Source organism: Dendrobates tinctorius, unplaced genomic scaffold (assembly GCF_039654945.1).
Source record: "Dendrobates tinctorius isolate UK_male_01 unplaced genomic scaffold, ASM3965494v1 ptg000128l, whole genome shotgun sequence".
In the NCBI taxonomy this organism is placed as follows: Eukaryota; Metazoa; Chordata; class Amphibia; order Anura; family Dendrobatidae; genus Dendrobates; species Dendrobates tinctorius.
The window spans coordinates 17179803-17206256 of NW_027361796.1; the positions used below are offsets into that span (position 1 = coordinate 17179803).

General features: G+C 45.8%; 1 protein-coding gene across 2 annotated transcripts in view; it reads right to left on the reverse strand.

Annotated features, from left to right (window-relative positions):
* FOCAD (focadhesin) overlaps positions 1 to 1508 on the reverse strand; it is a 364090-nt gene extending 362582 nt beyond the window's left edge. For both annotated transcript variants that reach the window (XM_073542693.1, XM_073542692.1), the window contains exon 1: positions 1399 to 1508. The gene's annotated coding sequence lies outside the window, so the exon portion shown is untranslated. The remainder of the gene's footprint in view (positions 1 to 1398) is intronic.
* Between the last annotated feature and the right edge of the window lie 24946 nt (positions 1509 to 26454).

Here is a 26454-nt window from a genome sequence, read left to right on the forward strand (position 1 = left end):
TGGATGGGTAGCCAGTGTAATGACTGGCACAAGGTAGAGGCATCGGTGTAACGATTGGTGAGGAATATGATCCTGGCTGCAGCATTCAAGACAGATTGGAGAGGGGAGGGTTTGGTAAGAGGGAGACCGATTAGAAGAGAGTTACAATAGTCGAGACGAGAATGAATAAGAGAAACAGTAATAGTTTTTGCAGAGTCCAAAGTAAGAAAAGGTCGAATTCCAGAAATGTTTTTGAGGTGCAGATGACAAGAGCGAGCCAGTGATCGAATGTGGGGGGCAAAGGAAAGCTCGGAATCAAGTATGACCCCAAGACAGTGGGCCTGTTGCTGGGGAGTAATAGTGGAACCACACACAGAAATGGCAATGTCGGGTATAGGTACATTAGTAGCGGGAGGAAACACCAGGAGTTCAGTCTTTGACAGGTTCAGTTTCAGATATAGTGAGGACATGATATTAGACACAGCGTTTAGACAATCACCGGTGTTTTCTAGAAAGGCAGGCGTGATGTCAGGAGAAGCGTCTTCTCTGAACTATATATACTAGTGATGCCTGTTCGTACTGTGTGGTAATAGCCTGATGAAGGGGAAATAAGACCCCTGAAACGCGTTGAATAAAGCCACTGTGAATCTATGACAATCTCCTGGAATTTATCCCTGCGGCAGAGCAGAGTTTTAACTGCAAATTCCCTTTGAATGTATGATATCTTCTTTAAAGGCAGACAAAGAAAAAGTATGAGACGTTCATATTTTACATATATACTCAAGGTTTAAAATTTTAATAAATTCAATAACGTATCAATTTAAATTTACTATTAACGTAAAGTATAAGGTTTTATGGAACACCGGCGTCTGAATGGCAGATGTGTAAAACTGAGTCCTGGCGTCCCAGATAGGCTGCCACAGTGCCACGTTAAAGAGCTGTATCCATCATCACACATTCAGAGAACCTAATGGGGCTGGCCTTCTTTGGAGACCTTTTCTTATGAGCTTTTAGATTGGAAAAAAACGTTTGGAATTGGGTTTTATTAAACATGTTGCACCATTTGCATTGTATAGCCTCACATGAGCTAACAGAGAATCCATCAGCGAGCTGTACTTTACAACTGGCAGCCCTCTTCTTCTGAGCTCTTCCCAGCTCACTGATGAGCAGAGGAAACAGAGCAGGTACAAGGCACATGGTGCAACGTTCCTAATGAAGCCCAACTGAAAAGACTACATCAGCAGCAAACCCATGCTTTATAGGAGAGAACAAATAAGAAGTGCTACAGAAATACATTCTAGAGCTAGAACCCCTGCACTGGGGAACCCATAGCCATACAAGCCCCGTCATCACACGTCACCGGGCCGCCAGCGTGACCCCCGCACCATCTCTCCCCAGCCGTAGCCGGACCGCACATACCCAGCACGCGCTCACTCCGTCACTTGTGCCACACAGTTCATTTCAAGAAGAACAAGGACCTTCCGCTCACATGTGGAACTATCTTTCACCTAAAGGACCTTCCCTTCTTGTGCCACGTGACTAGTTCTAACAAATCAGCATTTAGAAGCAGGAAAAGGCCCTGTCAGTCGGCTCACACATTTTAATTGAAGGACCTTTCCGTGGTGTCTTGTACCACGTGACTCGGTCTAGCCAATCAGCACTGCCAGTCATCTTAAGCAGCCGGCGTAGCTGCAGCTGCGGCGCATTCGTGCTGGGCTGTCGGCCGGGCGCCTGCTCCCGGTGCTGCTAGTGCCCGTTGCTGTGTATTGATGCGCAGCACTACACCGGCGAGTGCTGGCCTGTTGGTATTTTGCTGAACTGCACGCAGTGGCCGTTCTGACTAGATCGTTTTGTAATTTTTTTCCATCATTTGTTCTGAGAGCCCGTTAATTCTTTGTATTTTTCCGTTGACGAAGATAAACGGACGTGTTTTTTGTGCAGAGCGAGTTGTAGGTGTGAATGAGGCTGTAAGTTTCACTAAGTAAAGTACTGGTAACGGAAGCGAAATTCCTCTTAGTTTTATTACTTTTTTTCTGTGTTTAAATGGTGTTTTATATTAATACTAGATGGTGGCCCAAGTCTAATGCATCGGGTGTTCTAGACTATGTGTGCAGTTTATTTATGGAGATAAGACAGAACTTGTTCAGTAAAGATGAGTGAATTACGTTGCGCTGTGAGTGAGGGTTAAATTCTGCGCCGATATCGCTGATTGGTCGTGCCCGGTGACCAATCTGAAAAGTGTGGTTCAAATCCCGTGGCAATTTGCGGGCGGACTGCACCTGTCGCTGATTGCCGCGGCCATCCAGGCATGACCAATCAGGCTAGTGCTGCAGATCTCCCCGACGGTAGGGGTAGCGTGCGTTGTTCAAATTCCACGCCAATTCGTGGCCGGACTGCACCTGTCGCTGATAGGGCGCGCCCAAACAGCGACGCGGGATTCGTGGCCGGACTGCGTCTGTCGCTGATAGGGCGCGCCCAAACAGCGACGCGGGATTCGTGGCCGGACTGCGTCTGACGCTGATAGGGCGCGCCCAAACAGCGACGCGGGATTCGTGGCCGGACTGCGTCTGTCGCTGATAGGGCGCGCCCAAACAGCGACGCGGGATTCGTGGCCGGACTGCGTCTGACGCTGATAGGGCGCGCCCAAACAGCGACGCGGGATTCGTGGCCGGACTGCGTCTGTCGCTGATAGGGCGCGCCCAAACAGCGACGCGGGATTCGTGGCCGGACTGCACCTGTCGCTGATAGGGCGCGCCCAAACAGCGACACGGGATTCGTGGCCGGACTGCGTCTGACGCTGATAGGGCGCGCCCAAACAGCGACGCGGGATTCATGGCCGGACTGCGTCTGTCGCTGATAGGGCGCGCCCAAACAGCGACGCGGGATTCGTGGCCGGACTGCGTCTGACGCTGATAGGGCGCGCCCAAACAGCGACGCGGGATTCGTGGCCGGACTGCGTCTGTCGCTGATAGGGCGCGCCCAAACAGCGACGCGGGATTCGTGGCCGGACTGCGTCTGACGCTGATAGGGCGCGCCCAAACAGCGACGCGGGATTCGTGGCCGGACTGCGTCTGACGCTGATAGGGCGCGCCCAAACAGCGACGCGGGATTCGTGGCCGGACTGCGTCTGACGCTGATAGGGCGCGCCCAAACAGCGACGCGGGATTTCCGTGACAGACAGAATTAGACGATTATATAGTAGATTTCAGTGGTTAAAAAATGTCAAGTATCAAAAATAAAATCATGCCGCTGTTAACCCCTTCACCACCTTTGGCGTTTTTCGTTTTTTGCTCCTCTTCTTCCCAGAGCCCTTAACTTTTATATTTTTCCATCAATATGGCCACGTGAGGGCTTGTCCCTGCGGGACAAGTTGTACTTTTGATGGACATCATTTGTTTTACCAGCTCATGTATTGGAAAACAGAACAAAATTCCAAGTGGTGAAGTTGCAAAAAAAAAAAAAAAAAAAAAAAAGGGCAATCGTACAATGTGTTTTTTGTTTGTTTGTTTGTTTGTTTTTTTTTGTTTGTTTTTTTTTTTTTAATACAGTGCTCCCTAAATGCAAAATCTGACCTGCCATTATGATTCTCCAGGTCATTACGAGTTCATGGACACCAAACATATCTGGGTTCTTTATTTCATTTGTGCAGCACGGTGGCTCAGTGGATAGCACTGCAGCCTTGCAGCGCTGGGGTCCTGGGTTTGAATCCCACCAAGCACAACATCTGCAAGGAGTATGTATGTTATCCCCGTGTTTGCTTGGGTTTCCTCCGGGTTCTCCGGTTTCCTCCCACATTCCAAAGACATACTGATAGGAAATTTAGATTGTGAGCCCCATTGGGGACAGTGATGATGTGTGCAAAACTGTAAAGCACTGCGGAATATGTTAGCGCTATATAAAAATAAATATTATTTCATTTAGTGAAAAAAAAATTCCAAAATTTGTTTAAAAAAAAAAAAAAAAATGCATTTTTGATGATGGGTGAGGGCTTGTTTTTTTTGTGTGCTGAGCTGCCGTTTTTATTGATACCATTTTGGGGTAGATACGATGATGCCTGTTATTGCCATATTAAGAAGACCAAAATGAAAAAATGTAATTCAGTTTTTTTTTTGTTTTTTTTTCTCGTTACGCCATTTACAGATCGGATTAATTTAGTTTCTTGACAGATCGAGTGATTCGGAACGCAGCAATACCAAATATGTGTTTTGTTTTTATTTTAAAGGGGGAGATTTGAACTTATCTTTTAAAAAAAAAAAAAAAAATGTTTTATGCTTTTTTTTTTTACTTCAAAAGTTTCCGTACGAGACTTAAAGCTGTGATCTTCTGATAATTTGTACTACATGTAGTAGAGCTGCAGCCTTGCTGTGTATAGCGGAAATCCTCACCTGCTATGAGCGCCGCCCTCGCGCTCATGTGACAGGTGTGCTGATGGGTGGGATTAGTGATATGCTCACAGCACGGCCTTGATAAATGTTGCTGAGGAAAATTGCAGCTGCATTTATCATAACAGCCACGGCTGGATTGCAATTCCACCCACAGCTGTTACTTTAGTTTTTTTTTAATTGCGTTTTGTGTACATTATTGTATCGTGGATTTTTGGGTGTCCGATCAAAAAACAAAACTGCTGTTTAAATGATTTCTCTTCTGACATGATATGTCATCTTCCTGGGGAAAAAAAAATGGCGGGCACAGTGTGGCAACAATAGGAAGTTTTTCCTCTTGGTACCTTTTGATCACTGTGATATTCCCTATCACACTGATCAAAATAAAAAATTAGTAAATCAAATGCCCCTTTGTCACCCCCTTAGTTAGGTAAAAATTATAATGTGTGTAAAGCGCTGTGGAATTAATGGTGCTATATAAATGAGTAAAATAGATAAAATTATTTTATTTTTATTTTCTATCCATTCATGTCAGTTGGGGATAAAATTGGAGTTTAAAAAAAACATGACCACTAGTATTGAGCACAAGTGCTCGATACTGAAGTTTGCATCGGGTGCTCTGGTATGCAGAGAATCTCAAATCCCCCGCATGTTTTTTTTGGGTGTCTAAGGGTGTCACATTGAAGTTTGGAGGCACAGCGGACGCTCGCTGTGAAGCTCTGCCCCCTGCTGCACCTCCTATGGGCGCATGCCACTGCATGCGGCCTGCGTACCCTATCTTTAGCATTGGGTACGCAGGCCGTGCGCAGGTATGCTGTTGCCAGCGCATGCGTCCTTTTGACGGTGCGGCGAGCGCACCAAAATGCAACACGTTGCGTTTGGCGCAGGTCGCCGCACCGTCAAAACAACGCATGCGGCGGCAAAAGCATACCTGTGCACGGTCTGCGTACCCAATGCTAAAGATAGGGTATGCAGGCGGCATGCGCCCATAGGCAGAGCTGACCGGAGGAGGTGTGGCAGGGGGCGGAGCTTCACGGCGAGCGTCCGCTGTGCCTCCAAACGCTAATGTGAAACCAGCCTAAAAAGCTGCAAAACATGCAGTGCAGGGACTCAAGCATATCATTCGAGCACCTGATTCAAACTGTAGTTGCGAGCCCATGCGCTCAACACTAATGATGACATAGTCAATATGACAACATATTGTATCAACTTTTGTGTCGTACCTGTGGGTTCAAAATGCTCACTGTAACCCTGGATAAAATACTTGAGGGGTGTGGTTTCCAAAATGAGGTCACTTGTGGGGTGTTTTCACTGTTTAGGTACATCAGCGGCTCTCCAAATGCAACATGGTGTCTGCTGATTATTCCAGCAAATGTTACATTAAAAAAAATCAAACTGTACTCCTTCGCTGCTGAATCCTGCTGTGCGCACATATGGGGTATTGGCAGGGCCAGCATTAGCAGCAGGCCGCTCCCCCAGGGGCCTCCAACCAGTGGCATGCCGCTGATAGTGGCACATCACGCAGCCGCTGTGGGTCAGGGGGGCCCGCCTGTTGCCAGCGCCGACTCCCAATGCCGCATTAAACTATACCAGTTCAAATCAATGATGGGGGAGAGAGCATCAGATGACGCTCCCTCTCCCATCATTCCCCTCTGACACTGCGGGTGTGCGATGATGTCACTCATCGCGCACCTGCTGTGCAGCATCTGCACAGGTCACAGTGGCCGCCATTTGGCGGAGCCTGAGGCAGCAGGGACTGGGAACAGGCAGCTCCAGAAGGGGGTATTCTCACTTCTCCGCTCCCCCTTTAGGAACTGGCAGGGGGCGCATGGACAGAGCCGCCTGGGAGGGGGATGCCGCAGCGGCTCAGCCATCTGGAGGATCCGGACCGGGGGTAAACATGGAGGTGTACGGGACCGGAGGTAGTGAGGTGTATCTGCTGCCTGTGTATCGCCATCCTCGGACCGTCGGTGTCCCTGGTTCCTTGTGACACCAGTCCCATTTCCTCCATGCTCTGTCCTTGCTCCCTGCTCTCCTATGCCCCATGTCCTCGTAGGTCCCCAGGTCATTGTTCTCCTATGGGCCCCCATACGTGCCTTGTCCCTCCTCCCCTGGTCCCCCCCCCCCCCAATGCTTCCCATCTCCCATGCCCTGAGTCCTCCTGCACCCCCCCATGCATTCCCTGCCCCGTATGACCTGTCTTTCCTGCTCTCAAGTCTCCCCTGCATCCCTTTTTCCCCCTGTCTCTCGTCCCCTTGCAACCCTTTCTCACCGTGTACCCCATCTACCCTGTCCTCGTAATTCATGTGCTTCCTTCCCTGCTCCTAAGTCTCTCCCCATGCATCCCTATCTACTCTGCCCTCGGAGTCCCCTTGTGTCCTCTTGTACCTGTCTCCCTAGCCCCCCTGTGTCACCCTTGTGCCGGTCTCCCCAGCCCCCTTGTGTCCTTCTCCCCTGCCCTCCTAGTCACCATTTGCCCGCGTCTTTCTCACTGCCCCTGTGTGGCCCTCCACCTTACAAGGGTCTCATGTTCACTCCATCTCCCGTGTTAATATAATGTCATTTGGTTGTGAATTATTTTTCTTTTTCTTGTTTGCTGAGGTTGTCCAACTAAAGGTATTCTTTGGGAAGGTGGACTGTATTATATTCTTTGGGGGGCTACATTATATTCTATGGGGAGGTGGGCTGTGTTAGATTTTATGGGGGGGCTACATTATATTCTATGGGGGCTGTATTATATTCTATGGGGTTGATTGCATCTTACTCTGAGGGGGCTACATTATACTATATGATAGGGCTACATTGTATTCTATGGGGGGCTGCATTATATTCTGGGGGTGCTACCATATATTCTATGGAGGGGCTGCATTATACTCTGTGGAGTGGCTGCATTATACTTTGGGGTGGCTGCATTATACTGTATTGAGGACTATGGGGAATACATTATACTACACTATCTATGGTGTACATTATACTATGGGAAGTGAATTATACTACATGGATGACTATGGCGGTGCATTATACTATATGGAGCACTGAGAAGTGTATTATACTATATGGAGAACTATATGGAGTGTATTATACTATATGGAGAACTATATGGAGTGTATTATACTATATGGAGGACTATAAGGAGTGTATTATACTATATGGAGGACACAGGAGTGTATTATACTATATGGAGGACTGGGGAATGTATTTTAATATATGGAGGACTATAGGGTGTGTATTATACTATATGGAGGAGTATGGGGCGTGTATTATACTATATGGAGGAGTATGGGGCGTGTATTATACTATATGGAGGACTATGGGGAGTGTATTATATGGAGGACTATGGGGTGTGCATTTTACAATGTGGAGGACTGTGGTGCACATTATAATATATGGAGGACTATGGGGTGTATTATACTAAACAAGCAAAATGCTGAATATTCGAGTGATTGGATTGTTTATACCGGAACAGAAATCATTGTTCTCAGTAGAACATTGCTAGTGTAAACTGTAGATGTGCTGCAGCTAACATGATACTCTATGGGGACAGATTGATCTAATAGTGATTGTTGAGTTCCCATCATTCTTTTTCTGTTGGTGTAAAGAGACCGGGAAACAAGCGTCAAACGACTTCAGTATTGTCGATCACACTCGTTTAGGCTAGGTTCACATTTGCGGTTGAGTCCGCAGCGTATTGTACACAACCACAAACGCATGCTAACGTAGCGTATTTTAGCCGCATCAGCTTATGCATGACGTCAAAAAATCGCAGCGTTTTTATGCGGTTTGCAAGCGTTTTTGCCTACGTTTGCGTTTATGTGCATGCGCTCCATAGGGAAAACATTTTCCAGGAGGTTTTTGTTGACACAAGCCACGCCCAATGGGTGTGTCTCATGGGATTTCTGTTTATAGACCCTTGTACAGATGAAATCCTCAGATTTTGCTCCTGTATCCTGCATAAAGATGGATCTTTGCATTGAGAGCTTCTATCGGAATCTGGATTTGGATATCAACTTGTTTCTTGCCATTGCTCATGAGCAAGAACGGAAAAGACAAAGACGGAGAAGATTGCGGTGGCTCTTTTGGCAACACCCCATTGTTGAAGTCCGGGATAGCCGTGTAGCCTACCAATCCTTATTCAGTGAGCTCCGTGAAAACCCGGAGAAATATTTAGACTACACGAGGATGTCTCGAGAGCTTCCGGCATTTGCTAGGTCATGTACGAGGAGCCATCAGCAGGCAGGACACCCAGCTCCGTAGAGCGATTCCTGCTGAGGAACGTCTGCTGGTGACACTAAAGTGGGTAATATTTAAAAAATAAGCTCCTGTCGTAATTTTATTGTTCTGCAATGTACTTAATTTATTTTCCCTTTTTTTTTTTTTGTTTTTTTTTTTTTTTTTTTGTTTTGTTTTTCGAAACCTCTGTTGTAAATATTATTCAGAATATTTTTTTTTGTCTTTGTTTGGCAGATTCCTGGGTACCGGAGGGAGTCTATCATCGCTCCATCTCCAGTTCCGGATTGCTGTTTCCACCATTTCTGGGATTGTTACAGACACCTGCTGGGCTTTGTGGGACGTTCTGCATGAGGAATTTATCCCCCTACCCACCACGGAAATCTGGCAGGAAACTGCAGAAAAATTCTGTGAAACTTGTAATTTCCCCAACTGTTTGGGAGCAGTGGATAGAAAACATATTTGGATTACCAAGCCGGCTCTAAGTGGATCCAAGTACTTTAATTATAGAAAATTCGTCTCTATAGTGCTCATGGCGACTGCAGCTGCAGACTGTAGATTTCTCGCCGTGAACATTGGTTCTTTTGGCCGTGGTAATGACTCCCAGACATTTAAAATCTGACATGGGCCAACGGTTGTATGGTAATAATTTTAATTTCCCCCTGCCATGACCTCTTCCCAACACTGAAGGCCTGCCAATGCCATTTGTTGTGGTAGGGCAGGGGTGGGGAACCTCAGGCCCCAGGGCCATTTACGGCCCTCGATGACCTTTTATCCGGCCCCTGGGGCAAATTCTCAGGGACTGCAGTGCTTTGGCAGGGAGTTGTATTTAGATTGCCACCAGCTCATTAATTTCTTCTTGCTCTGTGAGCAAACACACGCAGTATTCACTACAGAACACTGAAGGGCATGCAATGAAGGATTACGTCCTGACACCAGTGCCAGAGTCAGGATGTACTTTGTGGGCGGAGTTTGTATGGCCCTCGAAGGATGGTATAAATATCCAAATGGCCCTTGGCAGAAAAAAGATTCCCCACCCCTGTGGTAGGGGATGAGGCCTTTCAGATGTATGAAAACCTTCTTAAACCATATTCCAGTCGTGACTTGAACCACACAAAAAGGATTTTTAATTACCGACTGACAAGAGCACAAAGAACTGTTGAGTGTGCCTTTGGTATGCTTGTCTCGAAATGGCGCATTTTAGAGACGGCAATTAATCTCAAAATTGAGACAGTCCATGAGATGGTCAAAGCGTGTGTGGTTCTCCACAACTACATAATGGCTAAAGAGCGACCAAACTTAGAACTTGATTAACCTGTTTGTAACCCGTTGCCAGATTACCATCACTTTGTAGTGTGGGGACTACTATGGGGGCACCATACAGTGCGAGAAGGGCATTATACTGTATATAGGAGAGCTATGGGGGCATCATAGTCTTTATAAGGGGGCATTATTCTGTGTGTAGGGGAGAGAGAGAGTGATTTTTCACGGACTTTCCGGAACACTATTCAGGGTTAAAATCCCTGGCATAGCAAATCTGGCGGGCATGCGCAATAGAAAATAGCGGACCGTCGCTCAGAAAAAACATTTCAGAGTCTGTCTCCTCCGCCCGGGAGCTGCTACAATTCTGACGGATCCGTCAAAAAATGGACGCGACGGACGACCGTCAGTCAAAATCCACCGCTAATGGAAGTCTATGGGGGAAAAAACGGATCCGCCAAAAAAGGGGTGGATCCGTTTTTTTCTAAAACTGACGGATTTTGACTGACGTCAAAAAGCGAAAATTTGGAACAGGCCTAAGGGACTCCCGATCCCTTAAGAAATACTGTTTGGGGGCTCTGATGGTATTATGTCTCCTAAGTTACGTATAAATGTACTGAAGAGTAGATAGGTTCTGCAGAGCTGTTCTCTACTACTATATGGTCACTGTGTCACAGTAATGTAGATGTTTGCCTTTGCGTAGAGAATTATTTTCAGGAACAGTATGGTCATCTGCTGAAGTTTCCATGTAAGGGAGTGAAGAGCAAGAAGAGTCAGGGGGGTTACCTCCCCTGCTCTGTGTCCGGAACCACATGGCTGGGCAGCAGGGTTGCCAGGGGGAAGACTTTGACTTGGACCGACTCCCAACATGTGACTGTCAGGAGCAGTGGGGAAAGAAAAGGGGCAGTGGACCGGAAGCAGAGCAGGCTGAAGGCGCGAAAGCAGAGCGTGCCAGAGGCAGAGCAGCGTGCGCCACGGAGCGAGCAGGCCGCAGCACCGTGCTCCAGAAGAGAGAAAACTCCCAGTCAGACTACTGAGACAGAAAGACGTGACATAGTGCTGTCTGTGAGTACGTGAACACTGAAGCTCCGTTGACCAGAGGAGACTTTCTCCCTGACGGTGCAGAGACGGAGACCCTTTCGCACAGCCCACGGTGACAGGTCAGAGCCCCTGAGTGTGGTTGAGAGATTTTTCAGAGAGCTCAGCATCATTCCTGCAGAGAGAATGTTAATTTGACAAGTGCCGCTGTTGATGGTGCCTACGTTGGCGAAGAAAACCTTTCAATCAAGGCTTCATTGGACTGATAAGTTGCAAGAATACCCATTTAACCATTTTTGTTCGGCTTGACTGTTGGTAACTCTGCCTAGCTTTTGTATACCTTTTAAATCACTTTTACTCTGTCAATTTAAACCCCACTGCTTCTCCCTGCGAGGAGATACTGTCCCCTGTAAATAAACCCTTTAACTTTTGGTTTGTCTCTGTTCCGTGGCGACATCCTCAGCACCTGCATGTTATTACATCCGTATACCCACCAAGATGAAGATGTGCCTCTGATTTGTAAACATGATTACCTGGTTAGGCTCCCACTAAGCTTTTTTTTTTTTTTTTTATCCCATCTGTGCTGAAGCCCTAGCTATGCCTCTGTGGCAGTCAGGCAAACCATAGGAAATGTTGATGGGTTGGTAATAGAGCTGAAGTAACGGAGGCTTCAGATCTAACATAGTGCTTCAGTATCATTTGTATAAAAATTCAAACCCTAATTGCATGGTGATGGAGGAACGGACTGGACTGACCATGTTAAGGTGTTGCTGGACTTGTCTTTGAAAGTGGAACATGTGCACATAATTAGTTTGCAGGGTTAAATCCTGTTCATAGGATCCATATGAAGTGAGAGCATCCAAATCTCTCATGTCCAAAGGAGAGGAGAGTGAAGTGGCTGCTGATTGGCCATATGGATTGCGTGACATGACCATATCATGTTAGCCCCGGGAGAGCCAGTGCCAACACCACTGGAATGGTGCTGGTACTGAAGGCGAATTTAAGTGTTATTACTTGGTGGAAACCTAATGATCGAGAAGGGTTTGTGTACTGGTCAAACCATTTTTAAGAATATGAAAGTTAAATATAAGCATTAGATTGATAACACTAGAAGGTGAGAGCAAATAAGGGAAAATGGTAATCTAGAAATCATGAATTTTTCGGGTTCAATTTTTTTCCTTTAATGGTGAAGTGGTTGGGGATCAGTTGGGTAAGGCACTGTGCACATGCTGCGTTTTTTTTCTGCGCGGTAAAAAAAAAAGCAGCATGTGACTTCTTTTGTGCAGTTTTCCACCTGCTCCATTCTACAAATCCGCAGGTGGAAAACCTCACAAACTGCAAAAAAAAAAAAAGATCCGCAGGAAAAATGCAGGTCATTTGACCTCCTGATTTAGTAAAATCCGCGGGTGGATCCGCACTATGTGCTCATAGCCTAAGAGTTGCAAGAGAAATTGTGAAATTTGTTTTTTATTCTTTGTCTTTCAAATACAGTACTAATTAAATAATTTTTAGTAAAGATTTTAAAAAAACCCTGCTAGTCAGTTAAAAAGTAGTCGTAATATACTGTACATGTAATATGGGATAGATGGAATATACAGTAAGTGGGAAAAATTAGAGGTGTGAATAGGTCTAAGGCCGGGGTCACACTAACCGACGCAAAATACGGTCCGTAGTTTACATGCGTAATATGGATGAATGACCCCTAAATAGTGCTCAGTATGTCATCCGTAAGCAAGGTGTGGTCGCGTATTTTGCGCATGTCGGCATCCGTATGGAATCCGTATTGCGAGATTTTCTCGCAGCCTTGCAAAATGGATATTTAACGGTTTTGAGGCCTGCAAACTACTTAAATCATTAGCCTGCACCCTATTTATTGCCTCAGGAACAGGTGGCTGCCTCCATTCTGTCCATTTGTGACCTTGCCTTCAAGGTGTGTTGGTGTTGTATGTGCAACATGGCAGACAGTCTGAGTTTCAACACAACTGAGCAGGTTCTCTTCAACTAGCTTTTGTCACGCCGCTTTGGTCAACCATACCCAGTGATAGTGGATCTGCGGAGGAGGCGCATGTGGGTACATCCACTTTTGAGGCAACGACTCACAAGAGGTCATTTTCACCGCCTCTGTTCTTCTCTGCGGGAGCATCCTGCAAAATTCTACCAATACTGTCGCATGAGCCTTGCAACATTTGATCGAGTCTTGGAGACAGTGCGCCCTGGGATAACCTTTCAGGACAGAAGGATGCGCAAAGCTATATCTGCAGAGGAGCAACTTCTACTCACATTACGGTATGTACTACACAACCACGTTTTCTATGTTCATGGTGTGTTGCTCAAAGTATGTATTTATTGCTTCATGGACTAATTTTAATGCCCTCATCTTATTCCAGATATGTTGAAACTTACAGACCAGAATGTTATGTGTAATATGTACTGAATATCACTTAGTCATTGTGCGACCAAATATGTGTGTGCTAGTAGATCTGAAATCCCAACAAGTTTGGTATGTATGTACCTGTTTTTTGATTAATTTGTGCATTCTAAAATGTTCATTTTCTGTTGTTCTTCAGCTTCCTGTCCACTGGCCTGTCTTATGCCACCCTCCACCATGAGTTTCTGATTGGAAGATCTACCATTTCTGGCATAGTCAGGTTGACATGTAGTGAAATATGGTCAAGAGTACATCAACTTGTCATGCCCGAGCCCAGGATGGAAGACTGGTTGAGGATATCAAGGGACTTTGAGGAGGAATGCCAGTTTCCTAATTGTATTGGGGCCCTTGATGGCAAACATAGCTGGGTGCGTAAGCCACCGAACTCTGGCTCCCAATTCTTCAATTATAAACAATACTTTTCTGTTGTATTGTTGGCTCTGGTCGACCCTCAATACAAGTTTATATTTGTTGACATTGGGGCCTATGGAAGGACGGGAGACTCTCGAGTCTTCAATACTTCCATTATGGCTCGGCGGCTACGCACCAACCAGTAGGATCTACCACCACCACGCCAGCTACCAGGCTCCACTCAAGAATCTGTCCCTTATGTCCTTGTGGCAGATGAGGCGTTTCAGTTAACGCGCAATGTCATGAGGCCATATCCCCGGCGCAACCTTGACCACCGGCGCAGAATTTTTAACTTGCTCGGCGACTGGTGGAGTGTTCCTTTGGCATTCTTTGTGCAAAATGGTGGGTACTCCAGTCTGCCATTCAGCTGAGTGAACAAAATGTTAATGAAGTAGTTAAAGCCTGTGTGGTTCTTCATAACTTCACCAGGATACATGATTGTTCTTCCTCTGCTGGTGTTATGCGTGGGTTGGACAATGTGCGTAGGGCGAGACCACCTATCAACCCTCAACGTAGACCGCTCTCTGGCCTCAAAGTGCGTGATATTTTCACAAATTACTTCGTCACCTGAGGGTGAAACTTCTTGGCAAGAGCATGCTGTGTCTGTTATAATTTTTTGGTTTATCTATGTCTAAATATATATACAGTGGGGAAAAAAAGTATTTAGTCAGTCAGCAATAGTGCAAGTTCCACCACTTAAAAAGATGAGAGGCGTCCGTAATTTACATCATAGGTAGACCTCAACTATGGGAGACAAACTGAGAAAAAAAAATCCAGAAAATCACATTGCCTGTTTTTTTTTCATTTTATTTGCATATTATGGTGGAAAATAAGTATTTGGTCAGAAACAAAATTTCATCTCAATACTTTGTAATATATCCTTTGTTGGCAATGACAGAGGTCAAACGTTTTCTGTAAGTCTTCACAAGGTTGCCACACACTGTTGTTGGTATGTTGGCCCATTCCTCCATGCAGATCTCCTCTAGAGCAGTGATGTTTTTGGCTTTTCGCTTGGCAACACGGACTTTCAACTCCCTCCAAAGGTTTTCTATAGGGTTGAGATCTGGAGACTGGCTAGGCCACTCCAGGACCTTGAAATGCTTCTTACGAAGCCACTCCTTCGTTGCCCTGGCGGTGTGCTTTGGATCATTGTCATGTTGAAAGACCCAGCCACGTTTCATCTTCAATGCCCTTGCTGATGGAAGGAGGTTTGCACTCAAAATCTCACGATACATGGCCCCATTCATTCTTTCATGTACCCGGATCAGTCGTCCTGGCCCCTTTGCAGAGAAACAGCCCCAAAGCATGATGTTTCCACCACCAAGCTTTACAGTAGGTATGGTGTTTGATGGATGCAACTCAGTATTCTTTTTCCTCCAAACACGACAAGTTGTGTTTCTACCAAACAGTTCCAGTTTGGTTTCATCAGACCATAGGACATTCTCCCAAAACTCCTCTGGATCATCCAAATGCTCTCTAGCAAACTTCAGACGGGCCCGGACATATACAGGCTTAAGCAGTGGGACACGTCTGGCACTGCAGGATCTGAGTCCATGGTGGCGTAGTGTGTTTCTTATGGTAGGCCTTGTTACATTGGTCCCAGCTCTCTGCAGTTCATTCACTAGGTCCCCCCGCATGGTTCTGGGATTTTTGCTCACCGTTCTTGTGATCATTCTGACCCCACGGGGTGGGATTTTGCTTGGAGCACCAGATCGAGGGAGATTATCAGTGGTCTTGTATGTCTTCCATTTTCTAATTATTGCTCCCACAGTTGATTTCTTCACTCCAAGCTGGTTGGCTATTGCAGATTCAGTCTTCCCAGCCTGGTGCAGGGCTACAATTTTGTTTCTGGTGTCCTTTGACAGCTCTTTGGTCTTCACCATAGTGGAGTTTGGAGTCAGACTGTTTGAGGGTGTGCACAGGTGTCTTTTTATACTGATAACAAGTTTAAACAGGTGCCATTACTACAGGTAATGAGTGGAGGAAAGAGGAGACTCTTAAAGAAGAAGTTACAGGTCTGTGAGAGCCAGAAATCTTGATTGCTTGTTTCTGACCAAATACTTATTTTCCACCATAATATGCAAATAAAAGGAAAAAAAAACAGACAATGTGATTTTCTGGATTTTTTTTTTCTCAGTTTGTCTCCCATAGTTGAGGTCTACCTATGATGTAAATTACAGACGCCTCTCATCTTTTTAAGTGGTGGAACTTGCACTATTGCTGACTGACTAAATACTTTTTTTTCCCCACTGTATTTCTACCCCTTCTGATTCTATGAGTGTTGAATTGCATTGGTAAGCGTATGTTAGTATGCTGACACTGTTTTTTAGAATTGAGACAGAGACGTAAAATGTAGTAGACAAATGTTTTACTTTTACTTTTTTTTTTTTTTTGCGTTTTTTAAAGCAAAACATATTGCCATATGAGAACTGTGGCAATGGGCCAAATTGGCCTTTTTGCAGTTGTGAACATTTTTTCCAAATAACATTTTCACACATAGGAAAAAAAAAAACAAAACATTATGCAATACCAAAATGGCTACATTATAAATTTTGGAAAGTTGGGGAAAGAGAAGGCGGAAGACCAGCCTGTGGTTGCTGCTGGCTTCTTTGCCCAACATCGCCCTGTGTAGGGGCATACTGTTGCCCATGATGTGGGTAGGGTACTGCCTCCTGGGATTGTTGTGGGTACTGGCCAGAGTGAAAATGAAGAGGGACATCTTGTTGGGTCTGGTAGGCCCGTGTCTCATACCCACCAATATATCCATGTCGTCCCCAACCAGGTTGGGACCAGCCTCCAACACTGGGTGGGAACAAGTGGCCATATTGGTGAGGTTGGCTAGAGCCAGACATATGTGGCTGCTAGGGAAGGTTGGGTAGGGGGAGGAAGGGGGTGAGGTGTAGGCCCACGTATTTGAGGATCCTCAGAGCCTGCTTGAGCAAGCATGTGTGTGTGTGTGGGTGTCTAAGGTGCATTAGATTTCTGGGTGAAAGCTGCCACCTCTCCAGATATTCAAATAATTCATATGTGGTATTGGGGTGTGTGCAAGTATCAAGCAGGATCTGAAAACATCCTCGAATACGGAGCCTCACCTCACGGGAAAGGGCAAGAAGATGAAGGGCCAGGCTGCGCGAGTATGCCTCTTCGCCATCATCATTATTGACTCTAGCCAAATATTTGAAAACCCCAGTGTCCACATTTGTATGTGTATCTTGGGCAGGGATCTGGTGCCGCCTTCTTCCTCGCCAGGATGGTCCAGCAGGCTGTGGGGAGCCCCGGATCTGGGCAGTTGGGCTGCTGCTCATGTTGCCCTGCTCCTCCTGTATGGCTGATGGTGCAGCAGCAGATGGTCCTGGTGGTGGGGTTTGTTTTCCTGAGAGGCTTCTTCACCCATGCTCCTTGTAGGGGGAGAAGATGGGCCTGCCACCTTATCCCCCTACAGGATCAATGATGGGCTCTGTACCTGAGCCAGTTCCTCTCTCCGTAAGGTTGGACTGAGTTCTGTTATAAAATAGAACAGAGCCAAAAATAAATCAATATTTTTGGCCCTGTAAAGTATCTGTGTAATGTGGTGTGAGGTATCTACTTACGGTCTCAGATCCAGAATAGGGGCGAGGAAGGAGAGGTGGTCATAATATACGTATTTCCTCTTTAGGTTGCCCGCATCACCACTCCTGGACCGCTGCTGACGTTCCCGCCTCTATTGGTTGCGGATGCTGCGCCAGCGTCTCATCACATCTTCCACTGCAATGTGACAGGAAATTTTCTCAATTTCACATATTTGATATGTCAAATTTGCTACCAGTAGCCTAGGCATGTGGCCTTCTGGGGTGTGCTTTCTACCCAGGGTGGCATATATAATTGGGGCATCCAGGCCAGATACACAGGGTCACAGTAGTTCATGTATCAAGTAACTACACTTACTTCCTTGGTAGGCTAGGAGGAGGAGGAGGAGCTTGTGGCCTGTGCCAAATGATGGCAGTGTAAAACCATGGGTCACATCAAAATCTACCCTCCTCATGATGAAAAAAGTACAAGCACAGGAAGGGGGGGGCTGATTCTATATGCATTTTTTGATGTGAGGTAATTTTAAACAGTTTTTGGGTTGTACTTAGTTGCTGCTGCTCCTCACGTGGTCGATCACCAAAATCGTGGAACATCTGGCGACATATGCGCCTCCATGACTCCTCCTTTCTTGCCCGGTTGGCATAATGGGCATCACTTTGGTCCCAGATTTCTGGCCGCTTCTACACTAAGACAATAAGCATCTCCACATTGCGAAAATATGGCACCATGACGCTGCTGTACTCTGTGGAGGCTTACTTCCTGGATGTCTGGAGCGCTTTTTGAGCTCATTTGCATGTCTAAGCTTCCTGATGATGGATTAGCCCTTTTACTGTCACCTGCCAAAAGACCTGCGTATTTCTCACAAGTCACACGTGTGTTCCGTGTGTAATCCGTATTTTTTGCGGACCCATAGACTTGCACTATGGGCGTAGTACGCTGACAATCGCAGCATGCTGCGATTGGCACGGAGCGTAGAATACGGATGAGAAATATACGCCTGGTGCGAGGGACCCCATAGAGAATCATTTGTCCATGTGTAATGCGTGCTTTTTACGCCTCTCACTCGTCCGTATTCCTCTCTAGTGTGACCCTGGCCTAAAGCCGAGGTTGGCAGCATGCACACCCAAAGTTTAAGGCCTCTTTCACACTTCCGTTTTTGACCATCAGTCAAAATCCGCCATTTTGCAAAAAACCGGATCCGCCATTTTTTTTGGCAGATCCGTTTTTTCCCCATTGATTTGCATTACCGGCGGATCTTGACGGATGGCCATCCGTTGGATCCGTTTTTTTCCGGATCCGTCAAATTTTTTGCGTTCGCCGACATGCCCAGACGGACCATGCAACATTTTCTCTTTCTCTCTCTCTCTTTCTCTCTCTCTCTTTCTCTCTCTCTCTTTCTCTCTCTCTCTTTCTCTCTCTCTCTTTCTCTCTCTCTCTTTCTCTCTCTCTCTTTCTCTCTCTCCCTCTTTCTCCCTCTTTCTCCCTCTTTCTCCCTCTTTCTCCCTCTTTCTCCCTCTTTCTCCCTCTTTCTCCCTCTTTCTCCCTCTTTCTCCCTCTTTCTCCCTCTTTCTCCCTCTTTCTCCCTCTTTCTCCCTCTTTCTCCCTCTTTCTCCCTCTTTCTCCCTCTTTCTCCCTCTTTCTCCCTCTTTCTCCCTCTTTCTCCCTCTTTCTCCCTCTTTCTCCCTCTTTCTCCCTCTTTCTCCCTCTTTCTCCCTCTTTCTCCCTCTTTCTCCCTCTTTCTCCCTCTTTCTCCCTCTTTCTCCCTCTTTCTCCCTCTTTCTCCCTCTTTCTCCCTCTTTCTCCCTCTTTCTCCCTCTTTCTCCCTCTTTCTCCCTCTTTCTCCCTCTTTCTCCCTCTTTCTCCCTCTTTCTCCCTCTTTCTCCCTCTTTCTCCCTCTTTCTCCCTCTTTCTCCCTCTTTCTCCCTCTTTCTCCCTCTTTCTCCCTCTTTCTCCCTCTTTCTCCCTCTTTCTCCCTCTTTCTCCCTCTTTCTCCCTCTTTCTCCCTCTTTCTCCCTCTTTCTCCCTCTTTCTCCCTCTTTCTCCCTCTTTCTCCCTCTTTCTCCCTCTTTCTCCCTCTTTCTCCCTCTTTCTCCCTCTTTCTCCGTGTTTCTCTCTCAAAAACTGAAGTGTGAAAGAGGCCTAAGCTGACCACTTGAGAAAATAGAAATGCTTACTGACAGATCGGTCCTTAACCCCCAAGGGTGGTTTGCATATTAATGACAGGCCAATTTATGCAATTCTGACCACTGTCCCTTTATGAGGTAATAACTCAGGAACGCTTCCATGGATCCTGGTGATTCTGACAATGTTTTCTCGTGACATATTGTACTTCATGATAGTGGTAAAATTTCTTTTGATATGATTTGCATTTATTTGTGGGGAAAAAAAACGTAAATTTGGCGAAATTTTCCAACTTTGAATTTTAATGCCCTTTAAAACAGAACTATGTCACATAAAATAGTTAATAAATAACATTTATCACGTCTACTTTACATCAGCACAATTTTGGAACCAAAATTTTTTTTGTTAGGAAGTTATAAGGGTTAAACGTTAAACAGCGATTTCCCATTTTTACAACACCATTTTTTTATTTACCATTTTTTTTTTTTTAGGGACCACATCACATTTGAAGTCACTTTGAGGGGTCTATATGATAGAAAATACCCAAAAGTGACACCATTCTAAAAACTGCACCCCAAAAGGTACTCAAAACCACATTCAAGAAGATTATTAACCCTTCAGGTGCTTCACAGTAATTTTTGGAATGTTAAATGTTATTTTTTTTTTAAACTTTTTTTCAAAAATTTACTTCAGATCCAATTTGTTTTATTTTACCAAGGGTAACAGGAGAAATTGGACCCCAAAAGTTGTTGTACAATTTGTCCCGAGTATGCTGATAAAATATATATATATATATATATATATATATATATATATATATATATATACATACACACACACACACACACACACACACACACACACACGTAAACCACTGTGGGCACTCGGCAGAGCTTGGAAGGGAAGGAGCGATATTTAACTTTTCAATGCAAAATTGGCTGTAATTGAGATCTGACGCTATGTCGCGTTTAGATAGATGTATCTAAACAGTGGAAAGCCCCCCATTCTAACTCCAACCTAACCCCAACACACCCCTAACCTTAATCCCAACCATAAACTTAACCCTAACACACCCCTAATCTTAACCCTAAACCTAACTTTAGCCCCAACCCTAACCCTAATGGGAAAATGGAAACAAATGCATTTTTTTATTTTATTATTTTTCCCTAACTAAGGGGGTGATAACGGGGGGTTTGATTTACTATTTATAGTGGGTTTTTATGTTTGGCAGCTGTCGCACACTTAAAGACGCTTTTTATTGCAAAAGTTTTTGCATCACCACATTTTGAGAGCTATAATTTTTCCATCTTTTGGCCCACAGAGTAATGTGAGGTCTTGGGGTTTTTTTTTCGAGACAAGTTGACATTTTTATTGGTACCATTTTCGGCACATGACATTTTTTTCATCACTTTTTTTTATTCTGATTTTTGGGAGGCAGAGTGAACAAAACCAGCAATTCATGAATTTCCTTGGAGGAGCGTTTACACTGTTCCGTGTGTGGTCAAATTGATAAACCAGGCTTATTATTCGGGTCAGTACAATTACAGCGATACCTCATTTATATCATTTTTTTTATGTTTTGGCGCTTTTATGCAATAAAAATTATCTTATATAAAAAATAATTTTTGCATTGCTTTATTTTGAGAGCTATGACTTTTATTTTTCCGGTGATGGAGCTGTATGGGGGCTTGTTCTTTGTGGGACAAGACGACGTTTTCAGCGGTACCACGTTTATTTATATCCGTCTTTTTGATTGCGTGTTATTCCACTTTTTGTTCGGCGGTATGATGATAAAGCATTGTTTTTTTTGGCTTGTTTTCTTTTTTTTTTTAATGGTTTTCACTAAAGGGGTTAACTAGTGGGACAGTTTTATAGGTTGGGTCGTTAAGGACGCGGGATACCAAATATGTTTACTTTTATTGTTTTAGATTTTTTTTTATTCAAATATGAATTTATTGCTGGAATAAACCTATAGAACCTGTCAGTACTCCAGCTTCAATACACTGACGTCTCTCAGCAGTGGAGACCCGGATGTCGTCATGACGACATTGGGTCTCCATGGCAGCGATTGGGACCCCGCGTCATGCCGCGGGGTCTCCGATCCAAAGGCAGAGGGGCTGTCACAGCTGACAGCCCCTCTGCCTGCCCCTCGAACGCCGGTGGTTAAAGTGTCGGGAGCGGTCCGTGACCGCTCCTGGCACTTAGTGCTGGGTGTCAGCTGTGAGAATCAGCTGACACCCTGCCGCGATGAGCCGCGCTCATGGGGGGGGAGATCGCGTATGATGTACTATTCCGTCCATGGGAATTAAGTCCCAGGGCACATGGATGGTATGTCTAATGGCAGAAAGGGGTTAATACTTTAATACTAACTTCTTAAACCAACATGAAATTGTAGAGCCCGTTTCCACTTAGTGATTTTTTGGTAAGGAAAAGAGTGCTATTCTTCTGAGTGAAAATACTAGAAACTAGGTACAAAGACCCTGCTTTTCATGCTGTGAAATTCTTGTTGAAAGAGTTCAGTTAGCATAAAGGGCTGTGTCTCTTGCTGTGTGCTTGTATGCAAGTGTGCCTTTACTTTCTTTTTTACTGAATTTGGTATTTAGAACTACCCAGGATGACATTTATGAGTTGTGTGAAGTTCATATCAAAACTGCGGGGGGGGGGTCCTGGATTTTGCTAAAATATCTTTCCTCTCTCATTTCCTAGAGAAGAGGGATAACGCCAAAGTTAGTAGAGCGAGCAATGGAAATATTAGCACAATTAATCAACAAATAAAATCTGCCATATTAATTTCTGGATTTGCAAGTTAGGTGTTTAGTGTTAGGATGGCTAGCGATGCCAATATTGTAATTGGAAACAATCGTGGCAGTCACTGGCAGACTGCTGGAGGGGAGATACATTTTACTGAGGCTATTAGCTTCAGAGATTTGAAACCCATGAGATTGCTCCAGCACACTGTGTTGAGAGGGGTTAATCGTCCATTTTAAAAGCTGAGTGTTTGTGGACAACCATAGAGCGAGTGAGAGGTTGTTCACCATATCTCCACCCCAGAGTGTGGTCTGAGGTTTAAGTAATCAGCCTCCAGAGGCATTCCGAGTTCTGTGTGTCTGGAGAGACTAACTCCAGAGAAGTGTTTGTGCTAACCTGAACCATGTGTTTTATGAACCCTGAGAGGGCGGGTCCCCGCTAACACAAGAACTGTGCTTTGTGCTACCACTTGGTCTTGTATTCCTGTTTTTGCCCAGAGGGACGTGTTTATTTTTACTTCACTATGGTTTATGCCACATATATAATAAACCAGTGAAGATCTTAAAGAAAGTGTTCCTGTGTCTACCTCCGTGTACATCTGAGTGAGCCGATCTACCACAAGAGGTGTTAGAAGTGCGAGCAGCATTCCCAGTGAACACATGTGACTGCTACAAGAGGTACTGCATGTCCTGGATGAAGGCAGCCATAAGTCAGCAAACAGTGTCAGGCAAAATGGAGGATCTGATTAAACATCAGGTGCAAGCACAGCAGTACCAGCAACAGTTAGAGCAGCAGCTGGCGCAACAAGAGACCAGTAAGCTGCTTTAGCAGAACCCGGACCTGTTTTAGGAGTTGCGATTCCGTCAGGATTTCATGCGTTCAACCAAAAGCCGTATCATATTCCCAAAACCCTATGCAAGGGGATCTTGAAGGTGGTGAGGAGAATGGTGAGTATGGGTGTCACCAAGGCGACAAAGAGCAGCTAGTCCAGCCCCATTGTCCTTGTGCCAAAGTTGGATGGAGAGTGGAGATTCAGTAATGACTACAGGAAGCTGAACGAGGTGTCCAAGTCTGACGTATATCTGATGCCCGGGTCGATGAGCTCATTGAGAGGCTAGGGGTCAGCCAAGTATATCTTCACCCTGGACCTAACAAAAGGGTAATTGCAAATTCTCCTGTCCCCAAGTGCCAAGGAAAATACAGCCTTCTGTATTCCTGACGGATGCTCTCAATGCACCAGGATGCTGTTTGATCTGCAGGGAGCCCCAGATACCTTCCAGCGGGCCATAGACCAAATCCTAGCCTCTCTCAAAAAGTATAACGTAGCTTATTTGGACATCGTGAACTTCAGCCTGGATTGGGGAAGTTATCTACAGAAGGTCCAGGCGGTACTGGATGCGCTAAGGAAGGCATGGTTTAACATAAACCCAAAGAACTGCACCGTGGGGAAAAAAGCCAAAATATTTGGGCTATATAGTCGGAAGGGACGAAATCGGGCCGCAAGTAAATAAGGTAGAGGCAATCCAGAATTGTCCGCAACCGGTTTCCAATAAACCAATTTGGGTGTTTCTGGGGATTATGGGATCCCAATTTTGCCATGATAGCCACCCCCTGACTGATTTTGTACCCAAAAAAAAAGACGTCAATGGCTAAATGGTACTCTGACGCGTAGATGGCATTCCAGGAGTTGAAGCTCGCCCTGTGTAAGCAGCCGGGCTTGATCACACCTCACTTCAGTAGGGAATTCATGGTCCAGACAGACGTCTCAGAGGTCAGGTTGGGGGCTGTATTGTCCAAGAAAGTAAACGAGGAACATCCTATCCTATGCATAAGCAGAAAACTCTGCCTGTGAGGAAAAACTACGCAATCATGGAAAGAGTGCTTAGCCATCAAATGGGAAATTGACACGCTGAGGAACTACCTGTTAGGCCGGGGTCACACTTGCGAGTGCAATGCGAGAAACTTGCCTCAATACCCGGCACTGCCGCCGGAGGTTCGGACCAGAGCGTTCAACTGCATAGAAAGACATGCAACCACACACTCTGGTCCCGAGGGCCAGTGGCAGTGCCGGGTATTGATGCAAGAGACTCGCGCAACTTTCTTGCATTGCACTCGCAAGTGTGACCCCAGCCTTAGGCTGGAAGTTCAAGTTTGTGTCAGACCTTTCCCCCTGAGAGGGATGAGGGAAAGAAACCGGAAGAATGCCCAGATGACTTGGTTTCTGGCGCTCCAGGATAACAACTTTCACGTGGAGCATAGGCCAAGAAAATGACAAGTAAAGCAGATGCTATGTTCAGACTTCTTTACTGTACTGAAACCCCCACCTTTGAACAAGGGGGGATATGTGAGAATCATTGTCAGAGTGCTGGAGGGGAGATGCATTTCACTGAGGCTATTAGCTTCAGTGATTTGAAACCCAAGAGTTTCCTCCAGCACACTGTGTTGAGAGGGGTTAATTGACCATTTTAAGGGCTCGGTTTTTGTGGACAGCCATAGAGCGGGTGGGAGGTTGGTTGTCCACCATATCTCCACCCCAGGATGTGGTCTGGTGTTAAAATAGGCTCCATAGGCATTCAGTATTGTGTCTGGAGAGGCTAACTTCAGAGAGTGCTTGTGCTAACCTGAACCGTGTGTTTTGCTAACCATGTGTAGGCGGATCCTCGCTACCACAAGGAGTGTAGTTTGTGCTGCCACTTTGTTTTGTTTTTTTCTGTTTTTGCCCAGAGGGACATGTTTATTTTTACTTCACCATGATTTATTCTGCATACAATCTTTAACCTCTCCCTCTCCTCAGGCATTTTCCCATCCTCCTTCAAACACGCCATTGTTACTCCATTACTAAAGAAACCCGCTCTCGACCCATCCTGCACAAACAACTACAGACCAATCTCCAATCTCCCCTTCATCTCTAAACTTTTGGAGCGCCTAGTCTACTCCCGGCTTACCCATTTCCTCTCCACTCACTCCCTCCTAGACCCTTCACAGTCTGACTTCCGTCCCCTACATTCGACTGAAACTGCACTCATCAAAGTGACCAATGACCACCTGACAGAAAAACGTAATGGTCACCACTCTCTGCTCATTCTTTTTGACCTTTCTGCAGCTTTCGACACTGTTGACCAGCGTCTCCTACTCTCAAGGCTCCAGTCACTGGGCATTAAGGACACTGCTCTCTCCTGGTTCTCTTCCTATCTTTCTGACCGCTCCTTCAGTGTTTTGTTCTCTGGCTCCATGTCATGTCCTCTTCCTCTCACGGTCGGGGTACCTCGGGTCTCAGTCCTTGGTCCCCTTCTCTTTCTACACGCCCCCAATTGGACAAACCATCAGCAATCTTTATGCTGATGACACAAACTATACACATCATCCCCCGACCTTACCCCGCTGTACTACAGAACGCCAGTGACTGTCTGTCCGCAGTCTCCAACATCATGTCCGCTCTCTATCTTAAACTCAACCTCTCAAAAACTGAACTACTTCTGCTCCCACAGTCTACTAACCTCCCTAAATCTGACATTTCCCTCTCCCTGGGCGGCACCATAATAACACCCTGGCGGCAGGCGCGCTGTCTGGGTGTTATGTTTGACAGCATTCTCTCCTTCACATCCCATATACAATCTCTTGCCTGCTCACACCTAAAGAACTTCTCTAGAATCCGCCCCTTTTCTCAACATGGAAACAACAAAAACCTTCACTGTAGCATTGATCCACTTCCGCCTGGATTACTGCAACGCTCTATTAATTGGCCTCCCTGTTACTCGACTATCCCCTCTCCAGTCCCTCCTAAATGCAGCAGCCAGGGTCATCCATCTGGCTAATCGGTACTCGGACGCGGCCGCTCTTTGCCAATCCTTACATTGGCTGCCCATTTATTATAGGATCCAATTCAAAGTATCTGTTCTCACCCACAAAGCTCTCCACTGTGCAACACCCCCCTACATCTCCTCCCTCATTTCTATCGGCCTAACCGACTACTGCGCTCTGCAAACGACTTTCGACTAACCTCTGCACTAATCCGTACCTCCCACTCCTGACTCCAAGACTTCTCCCGCCCTGCACCAATCCTTTGGAATGCTCTACCCCAAGAAATTAGGACTATCCACAATTTGCATAGTTTCAGGTGTTCCCTCAAAACACATTTGTTCAAAGCGGCCTATCACGTTCACTAATCAAAGTCATTCTATGTGTAAGTGTGCATGTGTAGCCCATTCACTACCTCCATCCATCCATCCCTCACTCCCTCCAAGATGGCTGGACCATCATTGTAAATACACACCTGTACTTTGTATCTCCCCT